Genomic DNA, 14,105 nt, shown 5'->3' on the forward strand with positions numbered 1-14,105 from the left:
CACACACATGTCCCTTAGCGTTTACAAAGCACCCTCAGTGCATGACCTCATCTGCACCTCACTGATCCCTGTGAGTTAAGCGGCATCATCAGTGTCTGGATTTTACAGATTTACACGAATCTGAATTCCTGAGAAGACCAAAGCCAGGGAAGCAGAGTGAGGGGCAGATGAGGAAGCAAGTTGCACAATAACCTACAACTATTGCAAAAGCATATGCATATTTAAGAGTTGCTGTGCCAACTTCTCTCTGTCCTTCACCTCAACATTACTACCCAGATAGTGGGAAAGAGCTGGGAGCTTCTTGGCATTTCTGGGCAGGAGTGGAGGAGCGAGAGGGGTTGCAGAGGCTGCAGCATTCTGTGAGGACAGTGTCAGGGGAGCTGCCACCTGCAGGGGTCACTCCTTTGCTTTCTGGTCTAGATGTTGGAGAGCCCCTCACTTGCTTTCTATGGGATGGAGTCCTTACATCCTTGCCTTCATCTCTCCACTTCCTTAGCTGGTGTTTCCTCTGTGTATTGCTCTAGGAAGCAGTTTGGACCCCTGAGCCACTGATACACTATTGCGGGCATCCCCCAGGAAACTCTGACTTCCAGTGGCCATGGGGCAGTTGCCTGCCCTACTGCTGTTGCTGTCATCTCTGCTCCCTTCTAAATCCCTGTGGCTTCATCACTTTTTAAAAAATATATTTTATTGATTTTTTACAAAGAGGAAAAGAGAGGGATAGAGAGTCAGAAACATTGATGAGAGAGAAACATCGATCAGCTGCCTCCTGCATACCCCACACTGGGGATGTGCCCTCAACCAAGGTACATGCCCCCGACAGGAATCGAACTTGGGACCCCTCAGTCTACAGGCCGTCACGCTATCCACTGAGCCAAACCAGTTAGGGTGTGGCTTCACCTCTTGCATCAAGCATTTGCTTAGGTCCACACACCAGCTGCCTATCTATGCCTGCAGTGCTCTCCTTTGGCCACTCCAATGGTGGTGCTGACTGCTCCTGGGTGTTGTTGCTGCTGTGGCATCTCCTTGTGTTCTGTAGAGGCTCTAATGCCAGTTTCATCGGCTGGTAGTAGAGGCTCTTGTTTCCCATAATGCAATTTTTTTTGAAGCAGTACCTCATAGTAGAGCCACTTTTGACCCAAATGCTAAAACTCTTTCATTATTAACATCCCCATCCTAGGATGTTTATGTGCCTCCCAGAGATCTGGATCAGCATGGAGGCTGAACTGAACTGAACCATTGCTCTCCACTCCCCACAGAGCCTACCTGACAAGTCTGGTCCTGGTAGCTAGACAAACTCCTATTTATGGTGACTTTTATTTCAGAAGCCCTATATGTTTTCTCTGTTTACAATTTAGCTTCTATTAACTGCTACCTCCTAGCCTATTAAGTACTCCCTCTCAAATCCTTGGGATCCCGCTGTAACACAAACTATAGTGTTTTCTTCATCTAACTCCACATTACAACAGGGTCTAATTTTATTTATGATCCATTCAGACACTTTTGTTACAATGATAATGTTTGCCTTCCTCAGTTACACCAACACAGGTGAGAAGAATCAGATTTCAAATGATGATCACAATGGCTTTCATGAATAAGAAATGAAGATTACCATAGCTGACATGGTATGGTAAGTAGACTGGATGAAGCAGAGGATATAATCAGTGATTTAAGACAATGTTGGAAAAACACCCAGTCAGAGCAACAACAACAAAATAATTTAAAAACAAAACAAAACCAAGGATAGTTTAAGGCAGGGGTGGGCAAACTTTTTGACTCGAGGGCCACAATGGGTTCTTAAACTGGACTCAGAAGAAGGAGCTGCGGCCGAGTTTCCTGATGTTGCCATGTTAACACTGCTGCTGGTGAAGGAGCGGAGGGGAGAGCAAGAGAACCCTCCGCTCTTTCGGCTCCGCGGGACAGATAGAACAGCCGAATGGGCCAGATCCAGCCCGCGGGCCGTAGTTTGCCCACGGCTGGTTTAAGGGAACTTTTGGACAACATGAAACATAACAATACCCACACATAGGGGTACCAGAGGGAGCGGAGAGTGAGCAAGGGAGAAAGAATCTGTTTGAAGAAAGAATGAAAGGAAATTTCGTAACCTAGAGAAGGAAAATGTCATACAAGTTCAGAAAGTCCCAATAAAGATGAAGACAGAGACCCACATCAAGATACATCCCAATTAAAATGGCAAACTTTAGCCGGTACCTGTTTGGCTCAGTGGATGGAGTGTCGGCCTGCGGACTGAAGGGTCTCAGGTTCGATTCCGGTCAGGGGCATGTGCCTGGGTTGTGGGCACATCCCCAGTGGGAGATGTGCAGGAGGCAGCTGATCGGTGTTTCTCTCTCATCGATGTTTCTAACTCTCTATCTCTCTCCCTTCCTCTCTGTAAAAAATCAATAAAATATATTTTTAAAAACCCCCCAAAAATAAAACGGCAAACTTTAAAGACAAAGACAAAATCATAAGGGCAGCAAAAGAAAGACAGTCAATTACCTACAAGTGAGCTCCCATAAAGCTGTCAGCTGATTTCTCAACAGAAACACTATAAGCCAGAAGTGAATGGCATGAAGTATTCAAAGTCATGAAAAGCAAGGATCTGAATCCAAGACTACTCTATCCAGCAAAGCTGTCATTCACAATTGAAGGTGAAATAAAAAGCTTCCCACACACACACACAAAAACACACATAAAGGTAAAGGACTTTATTACCACCCAACCAGCATTGCAAGATTTGCTAAAGAGACTGTTGTAAAAAGAAAAAGAGAGAAGGGAGTGGACATAGGCATAAACACTAAAAATGGCAATAAATACAATAAATAAGTATCTATTTATACTAATAAAAGAGTAGTATGCTAATTAGACCAGATATCTTCTGGACATCCATATGGACAAAAATATGGTGGCAGGGGCCAAGGCAGAGGTGGTTAGGGGCGATCAGGCTGGCAGGTGAAGGCAGTTAGGGGTGATCAGGTTGGCAGGGTAGGGCTGTTAGAGGTGATCAGGCTGGCATGGAAGAGCAGTTAGGGGCAATCAGTCCAGCAGTGGGGAGCAATTAGGGTGATCAGGCAGGCAGGGGATGGCAGATAGGGGTGATCAGGCCATCAGGCAGAGGCGGTTAGGGGTGATCAGGCAGGCAGGCAGGCAAGTGGTTAGGAGCCAGCAGTCCCAGATTGTGAGAGGGATGTCTGATTGTGCGGGATGGTGCCTAAACTGGCAGTCGGACATCCCCAAGGGGTCCTGGATTAGAGAGGGTGCAGGCTGGGCTGAGGCGTTCATTCTGAGGGCACAAGGACAGCTCAGCATATACAATCAATCAGGGTAAAACACCACAGTCACAAAACAAAGGATAAAAAGTCATATGATCTTATCAATAGATGCAGAAAAAGCATTTGATAAGATATAACACCCAGTTATGATTAAAATACTCAATAAAATGGGTATAAAAGGAAAGTACCTCAACATAATAAAGACCATGTATGACAAACCTCCAGCCTATATCATACTCAATGGTGTAAAACTGAAAGTTGCAGGACATAAAATCAATGTAAAAATTCCACTGCTTTCCTATATACTAACAATAAAACCTAAAAAATGAAAAAAAGTCCTTTTGCAATTTCAACCATAAGAATAAAATACCTTGGAATAAACTGAACAAAGGATGTGAAGGACCTATGTATTGAAAACTAACTACAAAGTATGATTAAAAGACATTGAAAAAGACACAATGAAATAAAAAGATATTCCATATTCATGAATTGGAAGAATCAATATAGCTAAAATGGCCATATTACCCAAAATAATATATAGATTTAATGTGATCCCCGTCAAAATCCAAAGTCATTTTTTTTAAACAAACAGAATCAAAAACATCAGCTTTGTATGGAACCACGAAGACCCCCTAATACCCAGAGCAATCCTGAGAAAAAGAATGAAGCCAGAGGTTTCACACTACCTGGCTTCAAATTATACTATAGAGCTATAATAATCAAAACAGCATGACGTTAGCAGAAAAACAAACACACAGACAAATGCAACAGAATTGAGAGCCCAGAAATAAAACCACATGTATATGGGCAAATAATTTTTGACAAAAAAGCCCAAAACACCATAAAGAGAAAAGAAAGCCTCCTCAATAAATGGCACTGGGAAAGTTGGAAAGCCAGATGCAAAAGAATTAAACTAGATTACAGTTTGTCCCCAGGTACAAAAATTAATACAAAGTGGATCAAGGACCTAAATATAAGATCTCAAACAATAAATTGCATACAAGAAAACATAGGTCCTAAACATAGGGACCATGGTTGTAGAGAACATTTTATGAATTTGAGCCCAAGGGAAAGAAAAGGAAAAAATAAGTGAAATGAACTATATCAAACTAAAAAATTCTGTGCAGCAAGAGAAACCGAGAACAATAACAACAACAAAAAAGGCAACCAACTGAATGGGAGATGATATTTGCAAACAACAGCTCCGACAAGGGGTTAATATCCAAAATACATAAAGAACTCAGACAACACCAAGGAAACAAACAATCCGAAGAAGAAATGGGCAGAGGACCTAAACAGGCAGCTCTCCCAAGAAGACATACAGTCAACAGAATATGAAAACATGTTAAACTGCACTAGCTACTAGAGAAATGCAAAGAAAAACTACAATGTGATACCTCGTCACACCTGTTAGAATGGCTGTTATCAACAAGACAGGTAATAACAAGTGTTAGAGAGGCTCTGAGGAAAAAGGAACGCTCATTCACTGCTGGTGGGAATGTAAACGGGTGCAGCCACTATGGGAAACAGTATGGATGATTCTCAAAAAATTAAGAAGAGAATTATCATAGAATCCAACAGTCCCTCTTCTGGGTCTCTACGCCCAAGCTCAAAAACATTTATTCACAAAGATATATATACCCCTGTGTTCATAGCAGCATTATTCACAGTGGCCAAGAAATGGAGACAACCCAAGTGTACTTCAATAGATGATTGGATAAAGATGAGGTACATAGCTACTATGGCTATGGCTCAGCCATAAGAAAAAATGAAATACTGCCATTTGTGATAACATGAATTGACCTTGAGAATATTATCCTATGCAAAAAATGTCTCTCAGGTCCAGCCGGCATGGCTCAGTGGTTAAGTGTTGACCTATGAACCTGGAGGTTAGGGTTCAATTCTCGGTCAGGGCCCATGCCCAGGTTGCGGGCTCGATCCCCAGAGTGGGGTGTGTAAGAGACAGCCAATTAATGATTCTCTCTCATCATTAATGTTTCTATCTCTTTCTCTTCCTCTCCATACCTCTCTGAAATCAATAAAAATACATTAAAAAAGAAAAAATGTCAGTCAGAGAATCCTAAGAACAATATGATTTAATTCATATGTGAGATATAAAACTGAAACTCATAGACACAGACAACACTATAGTGGTTACCAGACAAAAGAAGATGGAGGGTAGTAGAGAGTTAAAACAAAACAAAAAAAGGCCAAATGTATGGTAATGGAAGATGATTTGACAAAGGGTTGTGGGCACACAATGCAATGTAAAGCTCATGTATCATAGAAATATACATTTGAAACCAACATGTTCCTATTAACCAACCAGAGGCCCGGTACATGAAATTTGTGCATGTTGGGGGTGGGGGTTGGGCGGGAGGGGAGGCGGGTGTGTCCTTCAGCCCATCCTGCACCCTCTCCAATCCGGGACCTTTTGAGGGATGTCCGACTGCCCGTTTACTGGGATTGGGCCTAAACAGGCAGTGAAATTTCCCTCTCACAATCCAGGACTGCTGGCTCCCAACCACTCACCTGCCTGCCTGCCTGATTGCCCCTAACTGCTTCTGCCTGCCAACCTGATCACCCCCTAACCACTCCCCTGCCAGCCTGATCAATGCCTAACTGCTCCCCTACAGGCCCTATTGCCCCTAACTGCCCTCCCCTGCCAGCCTGGTCACCCCTAACTGTCCTCCCCTGCAGCCTGGTTGCCCCAACTGCCCTCCCCTGCCAGCCTGGTCACCCTAAGTGCCCTCCCTTGCCAGCCTGGCCACCCCAACTGCCCTCCCCTGCCGGCCTGGTCGCCAGTAACTGTCCTTCCCTGCAGGTCTGGTCACCCATAACTGCCCTCCCTTACCAGCCAGGTCGCCCATAACTGCCCTTCCCTGCCAGCCTGGTCACCCTCAACTGCCCTCCCTTGCTGGCCTGGTCCCCCCGCAACTGCCCTCCCCTGCCAGCCTGGTTGCCCCTAACTGTCCTCCCCGGTCGGCCTGATTGCCGCAAACTACCCTCCCCTGCTTGTCTGGTCACCTCCAACTGCCCTCCTCTGCAGGCATGGTTCCCCGCAACTGCCCTCCCCTGAAAGCCTGGTCTCCCCCCAAATGCCCTTCCCTGTAGGCCTGATCTGTTTCTTTATTATGGGGCGGGGCCACAACATTAGTAACAAAGAAAGAGAATTTCTGGAGGATGAGGCCCAGAAATCAGGATTTTAAAAAGATTCCCAGGTGATTCTAAAGTGCAGCCAAGGTTGAGAACCACTGCTCTAAGAAGAGAAATATGACCAGCAGAACATAAAGCAGGTGAAAGTATGATTTTTTTATTGGGGAAGTCAATGGCTGAGGTGCAGGCGGGGGGAGTTTCTGATTGATTCCAGCATAGATCACGCCTCCCCAACCAAAATGAAGGATAAGCACCAGGAACAGCCTTGATGGGCAGATGACCTCATGGGGGCCTGTGAGTCCGGCCTGTAGATGGGTCCTGGCTGCTGCTAGGAGTTAGAGGCCTGGAGAGCTCAGCCAGCATGTGGGCCGCACTGGGTGTTCTGAGGAAGGAGAGGCGACATGTGCGGAGCTGGAAGTGTTGAAGGAGTTTGGAGACTAGGAGAGCAAACCAAAGTAAGGTTCAGCCTAAACTCATTTATCTGCTGCTTTTTTCCTGCCCCCCAATAATCCAGAGTTCACATGAGCTATTTTTTGGTTTTATTTTTTTCTGTCAGTACCTTGAATTCACACCAGGTGGCACCCTTCCCTGTGCCTCCTCTATCAAGCTGCTTCCAAAAAACATTTCCAGCAGACTTTCAATTCCTTGCTTTAATTCTTTTCTCAACTCCAGTCACTAGAGCCTCTTGCCTACTCCATTATTTTGATCTCATTGGCAAAGGTCAACAAAGGCCCTAAGTTGCCAGCCTTATGGTTAAACTTCTTCCCTCAGTCATCAAAATTTTTTTAAAAACTCTCCAACTTCAGGTTCTTATTTTAAAGTTATTAATATAAAATACAAGTTTGCCTTGACAGGTTTTACAAAACTAAGTTCATGTTATTTATCTCTGTTATAAAAGTTGTTAATAAAATGGCTTGGGTAATAATTAACTTTAAAAGCTCATGCAGTTGGTAAGAGCAAATAAATTTGAATCTGTGAATGAATAGATTTTGTACTTTATTTGAAGTATGTCTCTTGCAAATGTGAGTCTATTTGCCAATGAAAAATACCTGTTTCTAGAAGTTATGAAATGTATTCATAAATTTGACAATTCAAGAAATGGTAATTACTTGCTTTTAGGTGTCACTATCAGTTAAGTTTTCTAAGAATTAAGAATTGTAATTCAGTTGGAATACGTATATGGTGTTGGTAATGGAATGTGTAAATTGTCTGTCTCCTTAGCAGCCTGGGAGAAACTCAAAGCTGGTGTGTCTGTGTTCCGAGCACAGGGGCCAGCTCACCAGAGGTGGTAGCGGATGTTGGCTACACGGGATGAGATGCAATTCTTTCCCTCACTCCCTCCACTACCAGGTGAGGGCCATGTTGTGGTTTGTATCACTTCCCACCCTTCTGTGTGTGGTGACAGTGTCCTTCTCAGAGCCCACAACCTGTGAAGGTGCCCAGAAGGCCTGCTCAGTGATTGCCTGTGGCATCCCGGTCACCAATGACACCCCAGGCAGAGATGGGCGAGACGGAGCCAAGGAGAAAAAGGAGAACCAGGTACCCGAGGCTGGTCTGACTTCTTGAATCTTTACTCCCCAGAGGGATCTGGGACAGAGCCATGAGCAGGCTCCCCTTACATTATGATGGGCTTGAATCTCTCAGGATAATTCCTGTACATTGTCATTCTCTCTTAAACAAAGACACTGCTGTGACCTGGCTCCCACCTTTCTACGTGGGAATCGGTGGTGTGTGGTTGTCCGTAAGAGGCGGTATCTGCAGCCGGGGCAGCTGGTGCTGGAGGCAGGAGGTCTTTCTTTCGCAGGTCACCACTGGTTTGCTGTGGTTTCTGGAGTCAACATGAATCTAGTGCTGAGCTTTTGGAGGAAGAGAATGAGAGACAGACACTGGGTCACATGTCCTTCATCTTCCAACAGGGCAGGGGCTCCGAGGCTTGCAGGGCCCTCCAGGGAGACTGGGGCCTCCAGGAAGTAGAGGGGCTCCTGGGCCACAAGGACTGAAGGGCCAACAAGGAGATCGTGGAGACATTTCAGGTTAGGAGCTCATCTCAGCATGGTGTGGGCTGTGGGGACCGGCCTGGGAACTGGAAGGCCGGGTGGGAGGGGCCCTTCTCTGCTGCCCCACTGGCAGACCTCCCCTCTGCTTCCTGACCCAGCACTCTCACTCCCCCCAGTCCTACTTGGGTCCTGATGGGTTTCCCACAGGCGCCTGAGAACAGATTTGCTACCCTGCTGGCCACCCCTCGTGGCCCCTGCAGATGGATCAGCTCCCTCAGCTGCAGCAGCCAATGCCAGGCTCCAGGATGCGAGTTAGGAAACTGGTCCCTTCGGGAGTTGGGTTTAAGTCTATTGACACAACAGTGGCATGAAGATCGTCTTCTTCATAAGATCCCTGGTGCAATCGAGTAATGAATAGGGCAAATAAATAAATTAATCCGAAGTGAAATAAAGTAATTAGTAACAACAAAAATAAAATGATGAACTCACATAAATATTTGCTCACTGGCACATCACAATTATATGAATACTAGAGGCCCAGTGCACAAAAATTTGTGCACTCATGGGGGGAGGGGGGTCCCTCAGCCCGGCCTGTGCCCTCTCGCAGTCTGGGACCCCTTGGGAGATAACGACCTGCTGGCTTAGGCCTGCTCCCAGGTGGCAGAGGGCAGGCCCAATCCCTAGGTACAGCCCCTGGTCGGGCTCAGAGAAGGGCCGATTGGGGAGTTGGGGCGCCGCCCCCTGTCATACACAGAGCAGGGCGATTGATTGAGAGGTTGTGATGCCACCCTCAGTCATGCTCAGGGTAGGGCTGATTGGGGGGTTGGGGCACCGTCCCCTGTCACACTCAATGCAGGATTGATGGGGAGGTTGTGGCGCCACCCCCTGTCACGCACAGAGCAGGGCCAATCAGGGGGTTGGGGCACTGCCCCCTGTCACGCACAGAGCAAAGCCCATCAGGGGGTTGGGGCGCCGCCCTCTATCACCCACAGAGCAGGGCCGATCAGGGGGTTGGGGCGCTGCCACTCTCACACTCAGGGCAGGGCCCATGGGGGAGGGGCGGGGTTGGGGCACTGCACCCTGTCACACACAGAGCCGCAGGGCGATCAGGGGGTTTGGGAGCTCCCCCCTATCAGGCACAGAGCAGGGCTGATCAGGGGGTGGGGCGCCTTCCCCTGTCACGAACAGAGCAGGGTGGATAGGGAGGTTGTGGCCCCGCCCCTGTCACACATAGAGCCACAGGGCAATTAGGGGGTTTGGGCGCTGCCCCCTGTCACGCTGATCCCGGTGCCGGGAGGCCTCGTGGCTCCACTGATCCCAGTGCTGGGAGGCATTTTACCCTTTTACTATATAGGGTAGAGGCCTGGTGCACGGGTGGGTGCCAGCTGGTTTGCCCTGAAGTGTGTCCTGGATCAGGGTGGGTGTCCCCACTGGGGTGCCTGGTCAGTCTGGGTGAGGGTCTGAGGGCTGTTTTCAGGCTGGGGGTGACTGAAGCTCCCAACCACTCCTTTTTTTCTTTTTTTTGTTTTTATTCTGGGCCAGATTTAGCTTTGAGGCTTGGCTCCAGCTCTTAGGCCTCCACTGCTGAAAGTAGGTTTCTGGCCTTTGCTTACAATGTTGCGATCCAGCTGGCTGAAGCCTGGCGGATATTTGTTACATAGTTGCTTAGAGTTGCAGCTCAGAGGCCTGCAGCAGCAGGCGGGGAACGCTGGAGTCCTCCGTCACTGAAGCAAGCAAGCCTCATGTTAGTTTCAAGCTGCCTGGCTGCCCGCTGCCATCTTGGCTGGTAGTTAATTTGCATATTGCCCTGATTAGCCAATGGGAAGGGTAGCGGTCGTACGCCAATTACCATGTTTCTCTTTTATTAGATAGGATTAGTGACTCCACCACACCGCATGACTCCCCTGAGTCCCTCGGTGCTGCGAGACCCAGAGTCCAGTCCCTCCGCTCCTCAAGACCAAGATCAAGTCCTGGCCATCAGTGCACACCTCACCACGCACGCAGCCCCGCCCACTCGCACGCACCTCCCAGCGCACACAGTCTCCTGGTGACCAGTCTTTGGTCATTACGGAGTGTCGGGGTCATGGCAAACGGGTTTTCATAATACAGATTAAAGAGCTCATCTGGAATAATAAATATATGCATGATTAAGAAAATTTTTCATAAAGAAGGAGTTCATTTTTTTCCTATAAATGAGTATAATATTGCAGTATTTAAGCAGTATGTGAAGAAAAGAATCCAGAGCTACAGATTGCAAGTTACCGTTATTGCTGTTTCAGAGTTACAGTTTATAAAAGTTATGAATTATGTCTGAGAAGGCAGGAATACAGTTGTTTTGTTTTATCACCTCCTTTCGTTTTCATTATTTTCTGGAATAAGAATACTTCTTAATAAGCTTTTATTCCCCTCCAAAATACTCTGTTCTTGAATTTAGGGTGTTTTTCTCAATATATGCCCTTCTCCCGTTGCTTTGCAGTTACAGAGACTAAGCTGGCTAACTTAGAGAGCGAGGAGCCTGGAGGCGGAACTGGACTGCATCAAAAACGTAAGCCTCCTCCTGCCTCCCTGGGTTCCCACTCTTTCCTTGTCCTTGAGCGCTCTGGGATTTCAGGAGGTGGAATAGAACTAACAATTGTGAACACGGATTATATACCAGGGCCTGTGCTAGGTTGACATTTTCTCATAACATGGTTTCATTCTGTTCTCTCAACACTGCTGTTTGTGAGCATTACACTTGTTTAATTTACAAGTGAGAGAAAATAGGTCCAGGATTTGTAGACAACTCATTCACCATCACCCAGGTGGGAAGCAGCAAAGAAAAGCTCGCATGGAGGTCTGCTGCCTCCACATCCTTTCTCCTTCCTCAGCACCCACTGTTCTCAGATGGCTGTCCCTGCCCCTTTCTATCCTGGCATCCAAGCCTGGCAGCGGTGCCCATGCCTGTTTCCCTGTCCACCTGCACTGGGGTAGTTTGTGCCAGGGGACTGTCTCTAGGACAGGCACCCCCAGGAGAGGCCAGGCTCTGCTACGGCCTTCCCTACCCTGAGGAGCTCCTCCTCACTAGGACCTCACCTGAGGGGCTTGCACATGGGCTCCTTTTCAGAGTCCTGACTGCCCAACAAGGGCGTGGTCACCTACTGGCCTGGGTTCCAGGCCAAGTTGTGGGGAGCCGATATAGGGTTAAGCCTCGGACTGACCTGTTGGAAAAGTCACAAACAAATCCCAGCTTAGAGGGCACAGTCCTCTTAGTATAATTAGACTTGAACTTATAACACTCCCTAGAGCTTATCTGGGAAGCTAGTGGGCTGAGGGAGGTGCAGGAAATGAAACTATGGTCAAAACAAGTGAAACGCACAAGAACAGTGTAACTATGGTAACCACTACCTTGTTTACCTCTGACTATAAAAATGGTTGGTGCGGCCTGAGCACTGGTGGAAGTCCTTCCTCTTGAGTTGGACTTATCCGCCTGGCCTTCCAATATTCCCAAATTATCTCTTGTCTTTTCTCTTTCATTTGTGTGGAGCTCTTCTTCCAGATCCTGAACCCTGAGCCACGCGGGAAGTGGAGGGAAACATTTACAACACCAAGTCAATCCCACCCATCCTTTGTGATTTCAGTGCAAACCTTCTCCTTGGGCAAGAGATCTGGAAAGAAGCTCTATGTGACCAATGGTGAAAAGATGCCTTTGTGCTGAGCTCCAGGCCACCCCCCGGAATGCTGAGGAGAACAAAGCCATCACAGACGTGACCAATGACCATGCCTTCCTAGGCATCACAGATGAAGCGACCGAAGGCCATTTTGTGTATGTGACAGGAGGGAGGCTGACCTATAGCAACTGGAAGAAGGATGAGCCTAATGACTTTGGTTCAGGGGAAGACTGTGTGTGCCTTCAGGAGAATGGGCTCTGGAATGACATCTCCTGCTCTTCCTCCTTCATGGCCTCTGTGAATTCCCAGCCTGAAATGGCAGTTCCTCAACCCCTCTTTGGCTCTGCTGAGCTCTCTGCTGCTCTAAAAGAAAATTTAGTGATGTTTTTCTCATGCACAGTGTTGACTCATTCTTTGGTGGGTATGGATGGAAAATGAAGGGATGGATTTGATTATGGGATTAGGGAGTGAAAAGAGGCTGACATGAGGGTTTCTGTTTCAGTTCTTGGCAGAGGTCACATTGTCTTGCCTAAGAGCAGCAGTTCTCAACCTGGGGGCCACGACCCCTTTGGCGGTCTAACGACCCTTTCACAGGGGTTGCCTAAGACCATCCTGCATATCAGATATTTACATTATGATTCATAACAGTAGCAACAGTACAGTTATGAAGTAGCAACAAAAATAACTTTATGGTTGGGTCACAACATGAGGAACTGTATTTAAAGGCTAGAGGATGGATTGCAGGGCAGGTGACGAGATTCCGTGCTCTCTTGAGGGTGGTTTCTCTTGAGGGGTCTGCAAAGAGGCAGTTCAAAGGTGTGTTAACCCTTTTACTACAAATGCTAGATGCCTGGACTGTGACTACTCACTGTGACCTGCCCAGTTAGAAATCTGTGATCAGATCACCCTGGGAGGTTATGTTCCATGGAACCCCTTTTGCTTCCACACCAACATGGTACCATGATTAGTCCCAGGAATCCGCAAGTGGCTGTGGCCTCCTTAGAGCCACCAGGGCAATCTTGAGGACAAAGGACAGCCTTTCCTCCCAGCGTACTTTTAGGACTGATTTGATATGGCCCCTGCCAGCGTCACTGTGGGGCAAAAGGTCAGGCAGACTCCTGACTTCCCTCTTCACAGGGCACCATCAGTCTCAGTCTGTCCATGGTCAGTGTTCCCTCCCTACGGAGACATCCTCATCCCATTATAGGTCAATGGGTCCACTATTAGTAGACACAAGAGGAAACACTCCACAATGGTGAGCTTCACACCCTGAGGGTCAAATGATGCAGCATCAACCAGTCGGCTGATCAAACCCCCTCTGAGCAGGATTCTGACGCTGTGATCCCATAAGCCTGCTCATGACCATGCAGGTTTTTAGCAATCTCAGGGGCAGTGGAGCTGAGAGGCTGCATAATCCATGCAGCAAACTGCGGAGAGAGTGAATTTCAGCTCCACTTTGACACCATTCACCAAATAAGGTTGAAAAATAGTTCATGAATGTGCCAAAGGCCACTTAATGAAATGTTTTTATTACCCTGACCGGTTTGGATCAGTGGATAGAGCATTGGCCAGAGGACTGAAGGGTCCTTGGTTTGATTCTGGTCAAGGACATGTACCATGGTTGCGGCACATCCCCAGTGGGAGGTGTGCAGGAGGCAGCTGGTTGATGTTTCTCTCTCATTAATGTTTCTAGTTCTCTATTCCTCTCCCTTCCTCTCTGTAAAAAAATCAATAAAAATGTGTTAAAAAATAAAACTTAAATTAAAAAATATTTTTATTAAAATTAGTTTTCTATTCTGTTTTTCTTTGTATCTGACCTACCAGAGAGAGTACCATAAGCTTAGGAAGTGCTTGATGAGTATTTGTAGAATGGGCACACCTCAAAAAATTCCCACATGGATGCATGGATTGGATCTGATAAGTGAATGTAGAGAGAGGCCTCTCCCAGGTGCCCTCCTTCTGCAGGACTGTAGGGCAGGGGTGAGAGGTGGCCTGGGAAATGCTGAAGGCTGGTAAAGTAGGGGTGACAGGGC

Source organism: Myotis daubentonii, chromosome 13 (genome assembly GCF_963259705.1).
Source record: "Myotis daubentonii chromosome 13, mMyoDau2.1, whole genome shotgun sequence".
Classification (NCBI taxonomy): domain Eukaryota; kingdom Metazoa; phylum Chordata; class Mammalia; order Chiroptera; family Vespertilionidae; genus Myotis; species Myotis daubentonii.